Source organism: Pongo abelii, chromosome 13 (genome assembly GCF_028885655.2).
Source record: "Pongo abelii isolate AG06213 chromosome 13, NHGRI_mPonAbe1-v2.0_pri, whole genome shotgun sequence".
Classification (NCBI taxonomy): Eukaryota; Metazoa; Chordata; class Mammalia; order Primates; family Hominidae; genus Pongo; species Pongo abelii.
The window spans coordinates 8184328-8200874 of record NC_071998.2 but is presented as its reverse complement, the minus strand read 5'-3'; positions in this window follow the sequence as shown (position 1 = coordinate 8200874).

Genomic DNA, 16547 nt, shown 5'->3' with positions numbered 1-16547 from the left:
ATTTGGAGTGGTTTGAGGCCTATGCTGGAAAAGGATATATCCTCACATAAAAACTAGACAAAAGCATTCTCTGAAACTTCTTTGTGATGAATGCATTCAGCTTACAGAGTTGAACTTTCCTTTTGATAGAACAGTTTTGAAACACTCTTTTTGTAGAATCTGCAAGTGGATATTTGGAGAGCTTTGAGACCTATGCTGGAAAAGGAAATATCTTCACATAAAAATTAGACAGAAGCATTATCAGACACTTCTCTGTGATGAGTGCATTCAACTCACAGAGTTCAACCTTCCTTTTTGTAGAACAGTTATGAAACACTCTCTTTGTAGAATCTACAAGGGATCATTTGGAGCACATTGGGGCCTATGCTGGAAAAGGAAGTATCTTCCCATTAAAAAAAAAGCAGAATCATTCTGAGATACTTTTTTGTGATCAGTGCATTCGACTCACAGACTTGCACCTTCCTTTTGATAGAGCAGTTTTGAAACACTCTTTTTGAAGAATCTTCAAGTGGATATTTGGAGCGCTTTGAGGCCTATGCTGGAAAAGGAAATATCTTCACATAAAAACTAGACAGAAGCATTGTCAGACACTTCTCTGTGATGAGTGCATTCAACTCACAGAGTTCAACCTTCCTTTTTGTAGAACAGTTATGAAACACTCTCTTTGTATAATCTACAAGGGATCATTTGGAGCACATTAAGACCTATGCTGGAAAAGGGTGTATCTTCCCATAAAAAAATAAGCAGAATCATTCTGAGATACCTTTTTGTGATGAGTGCATTCAACTCACAGACTTGAACATTCCTTTCGATAGAGCAGTTTTGAAACACTCTTTTTGTAGATTCTGCAAGTGGGTATTTTGAGCGCTTTGAGGTCAAAGATGGAAAAGGAAATATCTTCATATAAAAACTAGACAGAAGCATTCTCAGAAATTACTTAGGGATGAGTGCATTCAACCCAAAGAGTTGAACCTTCCTTTTGATAGAACAGTTTTGAAACACTTTTTTTGGAGAATCTGCAAGTGGATATTTGGAGCAATTTGAGGCCTATGCTAGAAAAGGAAATATCTTCACATAAAAACTAGACGGAAGCATTCTCAGAAATTTCTTGGTGATGAGTGCATTCAACTCACAGGTTTGAACTTGCCTTTTGATAGAACAGCTTTGAAACACTCTGTTTGTAGAATTTGCAAGTGGATATTTGGAGAGATTTGTGGCCTGTGCTGCATAAAGGGAATATCTTAACTTTAGAACAAGACAGAAGCATTCTCAGAGACTCCCCTGTGCTTTATGCATTCAAATCACAGGCTTGAACCTTCCTTTTGATAGAGCAGTTTTGAACCACTCTTTTTGTAGAATCTGCAAGTGGATATTTGGAGTGATTTGAGGCCTATGATGAAAAAGGAAATATCTTCACCTAAAAACTAGACAGAAACATTCTCAGAAACTTCTGTGGGATCAGAACGTTCAACCAACAGAGTTGAACCTTCCTTTTGATAGACTAGTTTTGAAACACACTTTTTGTAGAATCTGCAAGTGGATGTTTGGAGGGCTTTGAGGCCTATGCTGGAAAGAAAATATCTTCACCTAAAAACTAGACAGAAGCATTCTCAGAAACTTCTTTGTGATGAGTGCATTCAACTCACAGTGTTGAAAGTTCCTTTTGATAGAACAATTGTGACACAATCTTCTTATAGAATCTGCAAGTGGATATTTGGATTGCTTGAGGCCTATGCTGGAGTAAGAAATAATTTCACATAAAAACTATATTGAAGCATTCTCAAAAACATCTTTGTGATGTGTGCCTTCAACTCACAGAATTGAAACTTCCTTTTGATAAAGCAGTTTTGAAACACCATATTGTAGAATCTGCAAGTGGATAGTTTTAGCACTTTGAGGCCTAGCCTGGAAAAGGGTATATCTTCACATAAAAACTGGACAGAAGCATTCTCAGAAACTTCCCTGTGCTTTATGAATTCAACTCACAGACTTGAACCTTCCTTTTGATAGAACAGTTTGGAAAAACACTTTTTGTAGAATCTGGAAGTGGATATTTAGAGCGCTTTGAGGCCTATGCAGGAAAAGGATATACCATCACATAAAAACTAGACAGAAGTATTCTCAGAAACTTCTTTGTGATGTGTGCACTCAACTCACAGATTTGAACCCTGCTTTTCAAAGAGCAGTTATGAAACACCCTTTTTGTAGGATCTGCAGGTGGACATTTTTGGCGCTTTGAGGCCAATGCTGGAAAAGGAAATATGTATACATAAAAACTAAACAGAAGCATTCTCAGAAACTTCTCTGTGTTTTATGATTTCAACTCACAGAGTTGAACCTTCCTTTTGATAGCGCAGTTTTGAAACACTCTTTTGTAGAATCTGCAAGTGGATATTTGGAATGCTTTGAGGCCTATGCTCGAAAAGGAAATTTCTTCATATAAATACTAGACAGAAGCATGCTCAGAAACTTCTTTGTGATGAGTGCATTGTACTCACAGACTTTAAATTTCCTTTTGATAGAGCAGTTTTGAAACAGTCTTTTTGTAAAATATGAAAGTGTATATTTGGTGCGATTTGAGGGCTAAGATGGAAAAGGAAATATCTTCACATAAAAACTGGACAGAAGTATTCTCCGTATTTTCTTTGTGATGTGTGCATTAAACTAACAGAGTAGAACCTTCCTTTTGATAGAGCAGTTTTGAAACCCTCTTTTTGTAGAATCTGCAAGTGGATATTTGGAGCGATTTGAGGCCTATGGTGAAAAAGGGGATATCTTCGCATAAAAACTAGATAGAAGCATTCTCAGAAACTTCCCTGTGCCGTATGCATTCAACTCACGGACTTAAAACTTCCTTTTGAAAGAGCAGATTTGAAACACTTTTTTTGTAGAAACTGCAAGTGGATATTTGGAGCGCTTTGAGGCCTATGCAGGAAAAGGAAATATCCCCACATAAAAAGTAGACAAAAGCATTCTCCGAAACTTCTTTGTGATGAATGCATTCACCTCACAGAGTTGAACCTTCCCTTTGATGGAACAGTTTTGAAACACTCTTTTTGTAGAATCTGCAAGTGGCTATTTGGAGCGCTTTGAGGCGTATGCTGGAAAAGGAAATATCTTCACATAATAAATAGACGGAAGCATTCACAGAAACTTCTCTGTGATGAGTGCATTCACCTCACAGAGTTCAACCTTCCTTTTGGTAGAACAGTTATGAAACACTCTCTTTGTAGAGTCTACAAGAGATTATTTGGAGCTCATTGAGGCCTATGCTGGAAAAGAAAGTATCTTCCCGGAAAAACTAAGCAGAATCATTCTCAGAAATATTTTTGTGATGAGTGCATTCAACTCACAGCCTTGAACCTTCCTTTTGATAGAGTAGTTTTGAAACACTCGTTTTGTAGAATCTGCAAGTGGATATTTGGAGTGCTTTGAGGTCTATGCTGGAAAAGGAAATATCTTCACATCAAAACTAGACAGAAACATTCTCAGAAATTTCTGTGTGATGAGTGCATTCAACTCACAGGGTTGAACTTTCCTTTTGCTAGAACAGTTTTGAAACATTCTTTTTGTAGAATCTGCAAGTGTGTATTTGGAGCGATTTGAGGCCTATGCTGCAAAAAGAGAAATCTTCACATAAAAACTAGACAGAAGCATTCCCAAAAACTTCCCCGTGCTTCATGCATTCAACTCACAGACTTGAAACTTCCTTTTGATAGAGCAGTTTTGAAACACTCTTTTTGTAGGATCTGCAATTGGATACTTGGAGCGATTTGAGGCCTATGATGAAAAAGGGAATGTCTTCACCTAAAAACTAGACAGAAGCATGCTCTGAAACTTCTTTGTGATGAGTGCATTCAACCCACAGAGTTGAAACCTCCTTTTTTTTAGAACTGTTTTGTAACACTCTCTTTGTAGAATCTGAAAGTGGATACTTGGTGCGCTTTGAGGCCTATGCTGGAAATGGAAATATGTTCTCATAAAAACTAAGCAGAAGCATACTCACAGAGTTCTTAGTGATGAGTGCATTCAACTCACAGACATAAACTTTCCTTTTGATATAGCAGTTTTGACACACTCTTTTTGTAGAATCTGCAAGTGGATATTTGGAGCGCTATGAGGGCTACGCTGTAAAAGGAAATATCATCACATAAAAACTATACGGAAGCATTCTCAGAAACATCTCTATGATGAGCGCATTGTACTCACAGACTTGAACTTTCTTTTTGATAGAGCAGTTTTGAAACACTCCTTTTGTAGAATGTGCAAGTGGATATTTGGTGTGCTTTGAGGCCTAATCTGGAAAAGGAAATATCTTCACATAAAAACTAGACAGAAGCATTCTCTGAAACTTCTTTGTGATGCGTGCATTCATCTAACAGACTAGAAACTTCCTTTTGATAGAGCAGTTTTGAAACACCCTTTTTGTAGAATCTGCAAGTGGATACTTGGAGCGATTTGAGGCCTGTGGTGTAAAAGGGAATATCTTCACATAAAAACTAGAAGGAAGCATTCTCAGAAACTTCAGTGTGCTTTATGCATTCAACTCACAGACTTGAACCTTCCTTTTGAAAAAGCAGATTTGAAAAACTCTTTTTGTAGAAATTGCAAGTGGATATTTGGAGTGCTTTGAGGCCTATGCTGGAAAAGGATATATCCTCACATAAAAACTAGACAAAAGCATTCCCTGAAACTTCTTTGTGATGAATGCATTCAGCTTACAGAGTTGAACTTTCCTTTTGATAGAACAGTTTTGAAACACTCTGTTTGTAGAATCTGCAAGTGGATATTTGGAGAGCTTTGAGACCTATGCTGGAAAAGGAAATATCTTCACATAAAAATTAGACAGAAGCATTCTCAGACACTCCTCTGTGATGAGTGCATTCAACTCAGAGAGTTCAACCTTCCTTTTGGTAGAACAGTTTTGAATCACTCTCTTTCTAGAATCTACAATAGATTATTTGGAGCTCATTTAGGCCTATGATGGGAAAGGGAATATCTTCCCATAAAAACTAAGCAGAATCATTCTCAGAAACATTTATGTGATGAGTGCTTTCAACTCAGAGACTTGAACATTCCTTTTGATAGAGCAGTTTTGAAACACTCTTTTTGTAGAATCTGCAATTGGATATTTGGAGTGCTTTGAGACCTATGCTGGAAAAGGAAATATCTTCACATAAAAATTAGACAGAAGCATTCTCAGACACTTCTCTGTGATGGGCGCATTCAGCTGACTGAGTTCAACCTTCCTTTAGGTAGAATAGTTTTGAATCACTCTCTTTGTAGAATCTACTATCGATTATTTGGAGCGCATTGAGGCCTACGATGGAAAAGGGAATATCTTCCCATAAAAACTAAGCAGAATCATTCTCAGAAACATTTTTGTGATGAGTGCATTCAACTCTGAGACTTGAACATTCCTTTTGAAAGAGCAGTTTTGAAACACTCTTTTAATAGAATCTACAAGTGGGTATTTGGAGCAATTTGAGGCCTATGCTGGAAAAGGGAATATCTTCACATAAAAATTAGACAGAAGCATTCTCAGAAATTTCTTTGGGATGAGTGCGTTCAACTCACAGGGTTGAACTTTCCTTTTGATAGAACAGTTTTGAAACACTCTGTTTGTAGAATTTGCAAGTGGATATTTGGAGCGATTTGAGGCCTATGCTGCAAAAAGGGAATATCTTAACATAAGAACTAGACAGAGGCATTCTCAGAGACTTCCTTGTGCCTTATACATTCAATTCACAGGCTTGAACCTTCTTTTTGGTAGAGCAGTTTTGAAACACCCTTTTTGTAGACTCTGCAAGTGGATATTTACAGCGATTTGAGGCCTACAGTGAAAAAGGGGATATCTTCACATAAAAACTAGATAGAAGCATTCTCAGAAACTTCCCTTTGCTTTATGCAGTCAACTCACAGACTTGAAACTTCCTTTTCAAAGAGCAGATTTTAAATACTCTTTTTGTAGAAACTGCAAGTGGATATTTGGAGCGCTTTGAGGCCTAATCTGGAAAAGGAAATATCCTCACATAAAAACAAGACAAAAGCATTCTCCGAAACTTCTTTGGGATGAATGCATTCAGCTCACAGAGTTGAACCTTGCCTTTGATAGAACAGTTTTGAAACACTCTTTTTTTAGAATCTGCAAGTGGATATTTGGAGCGCATTGGGACCTATGCTGGAAAAAGAAATATCTTCACATAATACCTAGACGGAAGCATTCTCAGAAACTTCTCTGTGATGAGTCATTTATGAAACACTTTCTTTGAAGAATCTATAAGAGATTATTTGGAGCTCATTGAGGCCTATGCTGGAAAAGGGAATATCTTCATATAAAAACTAGACAGAAGCATTCTGAGAAACTTCCCTGCGCTATTTGAATTCAACTCACACTCTTGAACCTTCTTTTTGAAAGAGCAGATTTGAAACACTCTTTTTGTAGAAAGTGCAAGTGCATATTTGGAGTGCTTTGAGGCCTATGATGGAAAAGGAAATATCCTCACAGAAAAATTAGACCAAAGCATTCTCAGAAATTTCTTTGTGATGTGTGCATTTAATTCACCGAGTTGAACTTTCCTTTTGATAGAACAGTTTTGAAACAGTCTTTTTGTAGAATCTGCAAGTGGATATTTGGAGCATTTTGAGGTCTATGCTGGAAAAGGAAATATCTTCACATAAAAACTAGACAGAAGCATTCCCAAAAACTTCCCCGTGCTTCATGCATTCAACTCACAGACTTGAACCTTCCTTTTGATAGAGCAGTTTTGAAACACTCTTTTTGTAGAATCTGCAATTGGATATTTGGAGCGATTTGAGGCCTATGATGAAAAAGGGAATGTCTTCACCTAAAAACTAGACAGAAGCATTCTCTGAAACTTCTTTGCGATGAGTGCATTCAACCCACAGAGTTGAAACCTCCTTTTTTTTAGAACTGTTTTGTAACACTCTCTTTGTAGAATCTGAAAGTGGATACTTGGTGCACTTTGAGGAATATGCTGGAAATGGAAATATGTTCTCATAAAAACTAAGCAGAAGCATACTCACAGAGTTCTTAGTGATGAGTGCATCCAACTCACAGACTTAAACTTTCCTTTTGATATAGCAGTTTTGACACACTCTTTTTGTAGAATCTGCAAGTGGATATTTGGAGCGCTATGAGGCCTACGCTGTAAAAGGAAATATCATCACATAAAAACTATACAGAAGCATTCTCAGAAACATCTCTATGATGAGCGCATTGTACTCACGGACTTGAACTTTCTTTTTGATAGAGCAGTTTTGAAACACTCCTTTTGTAGAATGTGCAAGTGGATATTTGGTGTGCTTTGAGGCCTAATCTGGAAAAGGAAATATCTTCACATAAAAACTAGACAGAAGCATTCTCTGAAACTTCTTTGTGATGCGTGCATTCATCTAACAGACTAGAAACTTCCTTTTGATAGAGCAGTTTTGAAACACCCTTTTTGTAGAATCTGCAAGTGGATATTTGGAGCGATTTGAGGCCTGTGGTGTAAAAGGGAATATCTTCACATAAAAACTAGAAGGAAGCATTCTCAGAAACTTCAGTGTGCGTTATGCATTCAACTCACAGACTTGAACATTCCTTTGGAGAGAGCAGATTTGAAAAACTCTTTTTGTAGAAATTGCAAGTGGATATTTGGAGTGGTTTGAGGCCTATGCTGGAAAAGGATATATCCTCACATAAAAACTAGACAAAAGCATTCTCTGAAACTTCTTTGTGATGAATGCATTCAGCTTACAGAGTTGAACTTTCCTTTAGATAGAACAGTTTTGAAACACTCTTTTTGTAGAATCTGCAAGTGGATATTTGGAGAGCTTTGAGACCTATGCTGGAAAAGGAAATACCTTCACATAAAAATTAGACAGAAGCATTGTCAGACACTTCTCTGTGATGAGTGCATTCAACTCACAGAGTTCAACCTTCCTTTTTGTAGAACAGTTATGAAACACTCTCTTTGTAGAATCTACAAGGGATCATTTGGAGCACATTGGGGCCTATGCTGGAAAAGGAAGTATCTTCCCATTAAAAAAAAAAGCAGAATCATTCTGAGATACTTTTTTGTGATCAGTGCATTCGACTCACAGACTTGCACCTTCCTTTTGATAGAGCAGTTTTGAAACACTCTTTTTGAAGAATCTTCAAGTGGATATTTGGAGCGCTTTGAGGCCTATGCTGGAAAAGGAAATATCTTCACATAAAAACTAGACAGAAGCATTGTCAGACACTTCTCTGTGATGAGTGCATTCAACTCACAGAGTTCAACCTTCCTTTTTGTAGAACAGTTATGAAACACTCTCTTTGTATAATCTACAAGGGATCATTTGGAGCACATTAAGACCTATGCTGGAAATGGGTGTATCTTCCCATAAAAAAATAAGCAGAATCATTCTGCGATACCTTTTTGTGATGAGTGCATTCAACTCACAGACTTGAACATTCCTTTCGATAGAGCAGTTTTGAAACACTCTTTTTGTAGATTCTGCAAGTGGGTATTTTGAGCGCTTTGAGGTCAAAGATGGAAAAGGAAATATCTTCATATAAAAACTAGACAGAAGCATTCTCAGAAATTACTTCGGGATGAGTGCATTCAACCCAAAGCGTTGAACCTTCCTTTTGATAGAACAGTTTTGAAACACTTTTTTTGGAGAATCTGCAAGTGGATATTTGGAGCAATTTGAGGCCTATGCTAGAAAAGGAAATATCTTCACATAAAAACTAGACGGAAGCATTCTCAGAAATTTCTTGGTGATGAGTGCATTCAACTCACAGGTTTGAACTTGCCTTTTGATAGAACAGCTTTGAAACACTCTGTTTGTAGAATTTGCAAGTGGATATTTGGAGAGATTTGTGGCCTGTGCTGCATAAAGGGAATATCTTAACTTTAGAACAAGACAGAAGCATTCTCAGAGACTCCCCTGTGCTTTATGCATTCAAATCACAGGCTTGAACCTTCCTTTTGATAGAGCAGTTTTGAACCACTCTTTTTGTAGAATCTGCAAGTGGATATTTGGAGTGATTTGAGGCCTATGATGAAAAAGGAAATATCTTCACCTAAAAACTAGACAGAAACATTCTCAGAAACTTCTGTGGGATCAGAACGTTCAACCAACAGAGTTGAACCTTCCTTTTGATAGACTAGTTTTGAAACACACTTTTTGTAGAATCTGCAAGTGGATGTTTGGAGGGCTTTGAGGCCTATGCTGGAAAGAAAATATCTTCACCTAAAAACTAGACAGAAGCATTCTCAGAAACTTCTTTGTGATGAGTGCATTCAACTCACAGTGTTGAAAGTTCCTTTTGATAGAACAATTCTGACACAATCTTCTTATAGAATCTGCAAGTGGATATTTGGATTGCTTGAGGCCTATGCTGGAGTAAGAAATAATTTCACATAAAAACTATATTGAAGCATTCTCAAAAACATCTTTGTGATGTGTGCCTTCAACTCACAGAATTGAAACTTCCTTTTGATAAAGCAGTTTTGAAACACCATATTGTAGAATCTGCAAGTGGATAGTTTTAGCACTTTGAGGCCTAGCCTGGAAAAGGGTATATCTTCACATAAAAACTGGACAGAAGCATTCTCAGAAACTTCCCTGTGCTTTATGAATTCAACTCACAGACTTGAACCTTCCTTTTGATAGAACAGTTTGGAAAAACACTTTTTGTAGAATCTGGAAGTGGATATTTAGAGCGCTTTGAGGCCTATGCAGGAAAAGGATATACCATCACATAAAAACTAGACAGAAGTATTCTCAGAAACTTCTTTGTGATGTGTGCACTCAACTCACAGATTTGAACCCTGCTTTTCAAAGAGCAGTTATGAAACACCCTTTTTGTAGGATCTGCAGGTGGACATTTTTGGCGCTTTGAGGCCAATGCTGGAAAAGGAAATATGTATACATAAAAACTAAACAGAAGCATTCTCAGAAACTTCTCTGTGTTTTATGATTTCAACTCACAGAGTTGAACCTTCCTTTTGATAGCGCAGTTTTGAAACACTCTTTTGTAGAATCTGCAAGTGGATATTTGGAATGCTTTGAGGCCTATGCTCGAAAAGGAAATTTCTTCATATAAATACTAGACAGAAGCATGCTCAGAAACTTCTTTGTGATGAGTGCATTGTACTCACAGACTTTAAATTTCCTTTTGATAGAGCAGTTTTGAAACAGTCTTTTTGTAAAATATGAAAGTGTATATTTGGTGCGATTTGAGGGCTAAGATGGAAAAGGAAATATCTTCACATAAAAACTGGACAGAAGTATTCTCCGTATTTTCTTTGTGATGTGTGCATTAAACTAACAGAGTAGAACCTTCCTTTTGATAGAGCAGTTTTGAAACCCTCTTTTTGTAGAATCTGCAAGTGGATATTTGGAGCGATTTGAGGCCTATGGTGAAAAAGGGGATATCTTCGCATAAAAACTAGATAGAAGCATTCTCAGAAACTTCCCTGTGCCGTATGCATTCAACTCACGGACTTAAAACTTCCTTTTGAAAGAGCAGATTTGAAACACTTTTTTTGTAGAAACTGCAAGTGGATATTTGGAGCGCTTTGAGGCCTATGCAGGAAAAGGAAATATCCCCACATAAAAAGTAGACAAAAGCATTCTCCGAAACTTCTTTGTGATGAATGCATTCACCTCACAGAGTTGAACCTTCCCTTTGATGGAACAGTTTTGAAACACTCTTTTTGTAGAATCTGCAAGTGGCTATTTGGAGCGCTTTGAGGCGTATGCTGGAAAAGGAAATATCTTCACATAATAAATAGACGGAAGCATTCACAGAAACTTCTCTGTGATGAGTGCATTCACCTCACAGAGTTCAACCTTCCTTTTGGTAGAACAGTTATGAAACACTCTCTTTGTAGAGTCTACAAGAGATTATTTGGAGCTCATTGAGGCCTATGCTGGAAAAGAAAGTATCTTCCCGGAAAAACTAAGCAGAATCATTCTCAGAAATATTTTTGTGATGAGTGCATTCAACTCACAGCCTTGAACCTTCCTTTTGATAGAGTAGTTTTGAAACACTCGTTTTGTAGAATCTGCAAGTGGATATTTGGAGTGCTTTGAGGTCTATGCTGGAAAAGGAAATATCTTCACATCAAAACTAGACAGAAACATTCTCAGAAATTTCTGTGTGATGAGTGCATTCAACTCACAGGGTTGAACTTTCCTTTTGCTAGAACAGTTTTGAAACATTCTTTTTGTAGAATCTGCAAGAGTGTATTTGGAGCGATTTGAGGCCTATGCTGCAAAAAGAGAAATCTTCACATAAAAACTAGACAGAAGCATTCCCAAAAACTTCCCCGTGCTTCATGCATTCAACTCACAGACTTGAAACTTCCTTTTGATAGAGCAGTTTTGAAACACTCTTTTTGTAGGATCTGCAATTGGATACTTGGAGCGATTTGAGGCCTATGATGAAAAAGGGAATGTCTTCACCTAAAAACTAGACAGAAGCATGCTCTGAAACTTCTTTGTGATGAGTGCATTCAACCCACAGAGTTGAAACCTCCTTTTTTTTAGAACTGTTTTGTAACACTCTCTTTGTAGAATCTGAAAGTGGATACTTGGTGCGCTTTGAGGCCTATGCTGGAAATGGAAATATGTTCTCATAAAAACTAAGCAGAAGCATACTCACAGAGTTCTTAGTGATGAGTGCATTCAACTCACAGACATAAACTTTCCTTTTGATATAGCAGTTTTGACACACTCTTTTTGTAGAATCTGCAAGTGGATATTTGGAGCGCTATGAGGGCTACGCTGTAAAAGGAAATATCATCACATAAAAACTATACGGAAGCATTCTCAGAAACATCTCTATGATGAGCGCATTGTACTCACAGACTTGAACTTTCTTTTTGATAGAGCAGTTTTGAAACACTCCTTTTGTAGAATGTGCAAGTGGATATTTGGTGTGCTTTGAGGCCTAATCTGGAAAAGGAAATATCTTCACATAAAAACTAGACAGAAGCATTCTCTGAAACTTCTTTGTGATGCGTGCATTCATCTAACAGACTAGAAACTTCCTTTTGATAGAGCAGTTTTGAAACACCCTTTTTGTAGAATCTGCAAGTGGATACTTGGAGCGATTTGAGGCCTGTGGTGTAAAAGGGAATATCTTCACATAAAAACTAGAAGGAAGCATTCTCAGAAACTTCAGTGTGCTTTATGCATTCAACTCACAGACTTGAACCTTCCTTTTGAAAAAGCAGATTTGAAAAACTCTTTTTGTAGAAATTGCAAGTGGATATTTGGAGTGCTTTGAGGCCTATGCTGGAAAAGGATATATCCTCACATAAAAACTAGACAAAAGCATTCCCTGAAACTTCTTTGTGATGAATGCATTCAGCTTACAGAGTTGAACTTTCCTTTTGATAGAACAGTTTTGAAACACTCTGTTTGTAGAATCTGCAAGTGGATATTTGGAGAGCTTTGAGACCTATGCTGGAAAAGGAAATATCTTCACATAAAAATTAGACAGAAGCATTCTCAGACACTCCTCTGTGATGAGTGCATTCAACTCAGAGAGTTCAACCTTCCTTTTGGTAGAACAGTTTTGAATCACTCTCTTTCTAGAATCTACAATAGATTATTTGGAGCTCATTTAGGCCTATGATGGGAAAGGGAATATCTTCCCATAAAAACTAAGCAGAATCATTCTCAGAAACATTTATGTGATGAGTGCTTTCAACTCAGAGACTTGAACATTCCTTTTGATAGAGCAGTTTTGAAACACTCTTTTTGTAGAATCTGCAATTGGATATTTGGAGTGCTTTGAGACCTATGCTGGAAAAGGAAATATCTTCACATAAAAATTAGACAGAAGCATTCTCAGACACTTCTCTGTGATGGGCGCATTCAGCTGACTGAGTTCAACCTTCCTTTAGGTAGAATAGTTTTGAATCACTCTCTTTGTAGAATCTACTATCGATTATTTGGAGCGCATTGAGGCCTACGATGGAAAAGGGAATATCTTCCCATAAAAACTAAGCAGAATCATTCTCAGAAACATTTTTGTGATGAGTGCATTCAACTCTGAGACTTGAACATTCCTTTTGAAAGAGCAGTTTTGAAACACTCTTTTAATAGAATCTACAAGTGGGTATTTGGAGCAATTTGAGGCCTATGCTGGAAAAGGGAATATCTTCACATAAAAATTAGACAGAAGCATTCTCAGAAATTTCTTTGGGATGAGTGCGTTCAACTCACAGGGTTGAACTTTCCTTTTGATAGAACAGTTTTGAAACACTCTGTTTGTAGAATTTGCAAGTGGATATTTGGAGCGATTTGAGGCCTATGCTGCAAAAAGGGAATATCTTAACATAAGAACTAGACAGAGGCATTCTCAGAGACTTCCTTGTGCCTTATACATTCAATTCACAGGCTTGAACCTTCTTTTTGGTAGAGCAGTTTTGAAACACCCTTTTTGTAGACTCTGCAAGTGGATATTTACAGCGATTTGAGGCCTACAGTGAAAAAGGGGATATCTTCACATAAAAACTAGATAGAAGCATTCTCAGAAACTTCCCTTTGCTTTATGCAGTCAACTCACAGACTTGAAACTTCCTTTTCAAAGAGCAGATTTTAAATACTCTTTTTGTAGAAACTGCAAGTGGATATTTGGAGCGCTTTGAGGCCTAATCTGGAAAAGGAAATATCCTCACATAAAAACAAGACAAAAGCATTCTCCGAAACTTCTTTGGGATGAATGCATTCAGCTCACAGAGTTGAACCTTGCCTTTGATAGAACAGTTTTGAAACACTCTTTTTTTAGAATCTGCAAGTGGATATTTGGAGCGCATTGGGACCTATGCTGGAAAAAGAAATATCTTCACATAATACCTAGACGGAAGCATTCTCAGAAACTTCTCTGTGATGAGTCATTTATGAAACACTTTCTTTGAAGAATCTATAAGAGATTATTTGGAGCTCATTGAGGCCTATGCTGGAAAAGGGAATATCTTCATATAAAAACTAGACAGAAGCATTCTGAGAAACTTCCCTGCGCTATTTGAATTCAACTCACACTCTTGAACCTTCTTTTTGAAAGAGCAGATTTGAAACACTCTTTTTGTAGAAAGTGCAAGTGCATATTTGGAGTGCTTTGAGGCCTATGATGGAAAAGGAAATATCCTCACAGAAAAATTAGACCAAAGCATTCTCAGAAATTTCTTTGTGATGTGTGCATTTAATTCACCGAGTTGAACTTTCCTTTTGATAGAACAGTTTTGAAACAGTCTTTTTGTAGAATCTGCAAGTGGATATTTGGAGCATTTTGAGGTCTATGCTGGAAAAGGAAATATCTTCACATAAAAACTAGACAGAAGCATTCCCAAAAACTTCCCCGTGCTTCATGCATTCAACTCACAGACTTGAACCTTCCTTTTGATAGAGCAGTTTTGAAACACTCTTTTTGTAGAATCTGCAATTGGATATTTGGAGCGATTTGAGGCCTATGATGAAAAAGGGAATGTCTTCACCTAAAAACTAGACAGAAGCATTCTCTGAAACTTCTTTGCGATGAGTGCATTCAACCCACAGAGTTGAAACCTCCTTTTTTTTAGAACTGTTTTGTAACACTCTCTTTGTAGAATCTGAAAGTGGATACTTGGTGCACTTTGAGGAATATGCTGGAAATGGAAATATGTTCTCATAAAAACTAAGCAGAAGCATACTCACAGAGTTCTTAGTGATGAGTGCATCCAACTCACAGACTTAAACTTTCCTTTTGATATAGCAGTTTTGACACACTCTTTTTGTAGAATCTGCAAGTGGATATTTGGAGCGCTATGAGGCCTACGCTGTAAAAGGAAATATCATCACATAAAAACTATACAGAAGCATTCTCAGAAACATCTCTATGATGAGCGCATTGTACTCACGGACTTGAACTTTCTTTTTGATAGAGCAGTTTTGAAACACTCCTTTTGTAGAATGTGCAAGTGGATATTTGGTGTGCTTTGAGGCCTAATCTGGAAAAGGAAATATCTTCACATAAAAACTAGACAGAAGCATTCTCTGAAACTTCTTTGTGATGCGTGCATTCATCTAACAGACTAGAAACTTCCTTTTGATAGAGCAGTTTTGAAACACCCTTTTTGTAGAATCTGCAAGTGGATATTTGGAGCGATTTGAGGCCTGTGGTGTAAAAGGGAATATCTTCACATAAAAACTAGAAGGAAGCATTCTCAGAAACTTCAGTGTGCGTTATGCATTCAACTCACAGACTTGAACATTCCTTTGGAGAGAGCAGATTTGAAAAACTCTTTTTGTAGAAATTGCAAGTGGATATTTGGAGTGGTTTGAGGCCTATGCTGGAAAAGGATATATCCTCACATAAAAACTAGACAAAAGCATTCTCTGAAACTTCTTTGTGATGAATGCATTCAGCTTACAGAGTTGAACTTTCCTTTTGATAGAACAGTTTTGAAACACTCTTTTTGTAGAATCTGCAAGTGGATATTTGGAGAGCTTTGAGACCTATGCTGGAAAAGGAAATACCTTCACATAAAAATTAGACAGAAGCATTGTCAGACACTTCTCTGTGATGAGTGCATTCAACTCACAGAGTTCAACCTTCCTTTTTGTAGAACAGTTATGAAACACTCTCTTTGTAGAATCTACAAGGGATCATTTGGAGCACATTGGGGCCTATGCTGGAAAAGGAAGTATCTTCCCATTAAAAAAAAAAGCAGAATCATTCTGAGATACTTTTTTGTGATCAGTGCATTCGACTCACAGACTTGCACCTTCCTTTTGATAGAGCAGTTTTGAAACACTCTTTTTGAAGAATCTTCAAGTGGATATTTGGAGCGCTTTGAGGCCTATGCTGGAAAAGGAAATATCTTCACATAAAAACTAGACAGAAGCATTGTCAGACACTTCTCTGTGATGAGTGCATTCAACTCACAGAGTTCAACCTTCCTTTTTGTAGAACAGTTATGAAACACTCTCTTTGTATAATCTACAAGGGATCATTTGGAGCACATTAAGACCTATGCTGGAAATGGGTGTATCTTCCCATAAAAAAATAAGCAGAATCATTCTGCGATACCTTTTTGTGATGAGTGCATTCAACTCACAGACTTGAACATTCCTTTCGATAGAGCAGTTTTGAAACACTCTTTTTGTAGATTCTGCAAGTGGGTATTTTGAGCGCTTTGAGGTCAAAGATGGAAAAGGAAATATCTTCATATAAAAACTAGACAGAAGCATTCTCAGAAATTACTTCGGGATGAGTGCATTCAACCCAAAGCGTTGAACCTTCCTTTTGATAGAACAGTTTTGAAACACTTTTTTTGGAGAATCTGCAAGTGGATATTTGGAGCAATTTGAGGCCTATGCTAGAAAAGGAAATATCTTCACATAAAAACTAGACGGAAGCATTCTCAGAAATTTCTTGGTGATGAGTGCATTCAACTCACAGGTTTGAACTTGCCTTTTGATAGAACAGCTTTGAAACACTCTGTTTGTAGAATTTGCAAGTGGATATTTGGAGAGATTTGTGGCCTGTGCTGCAT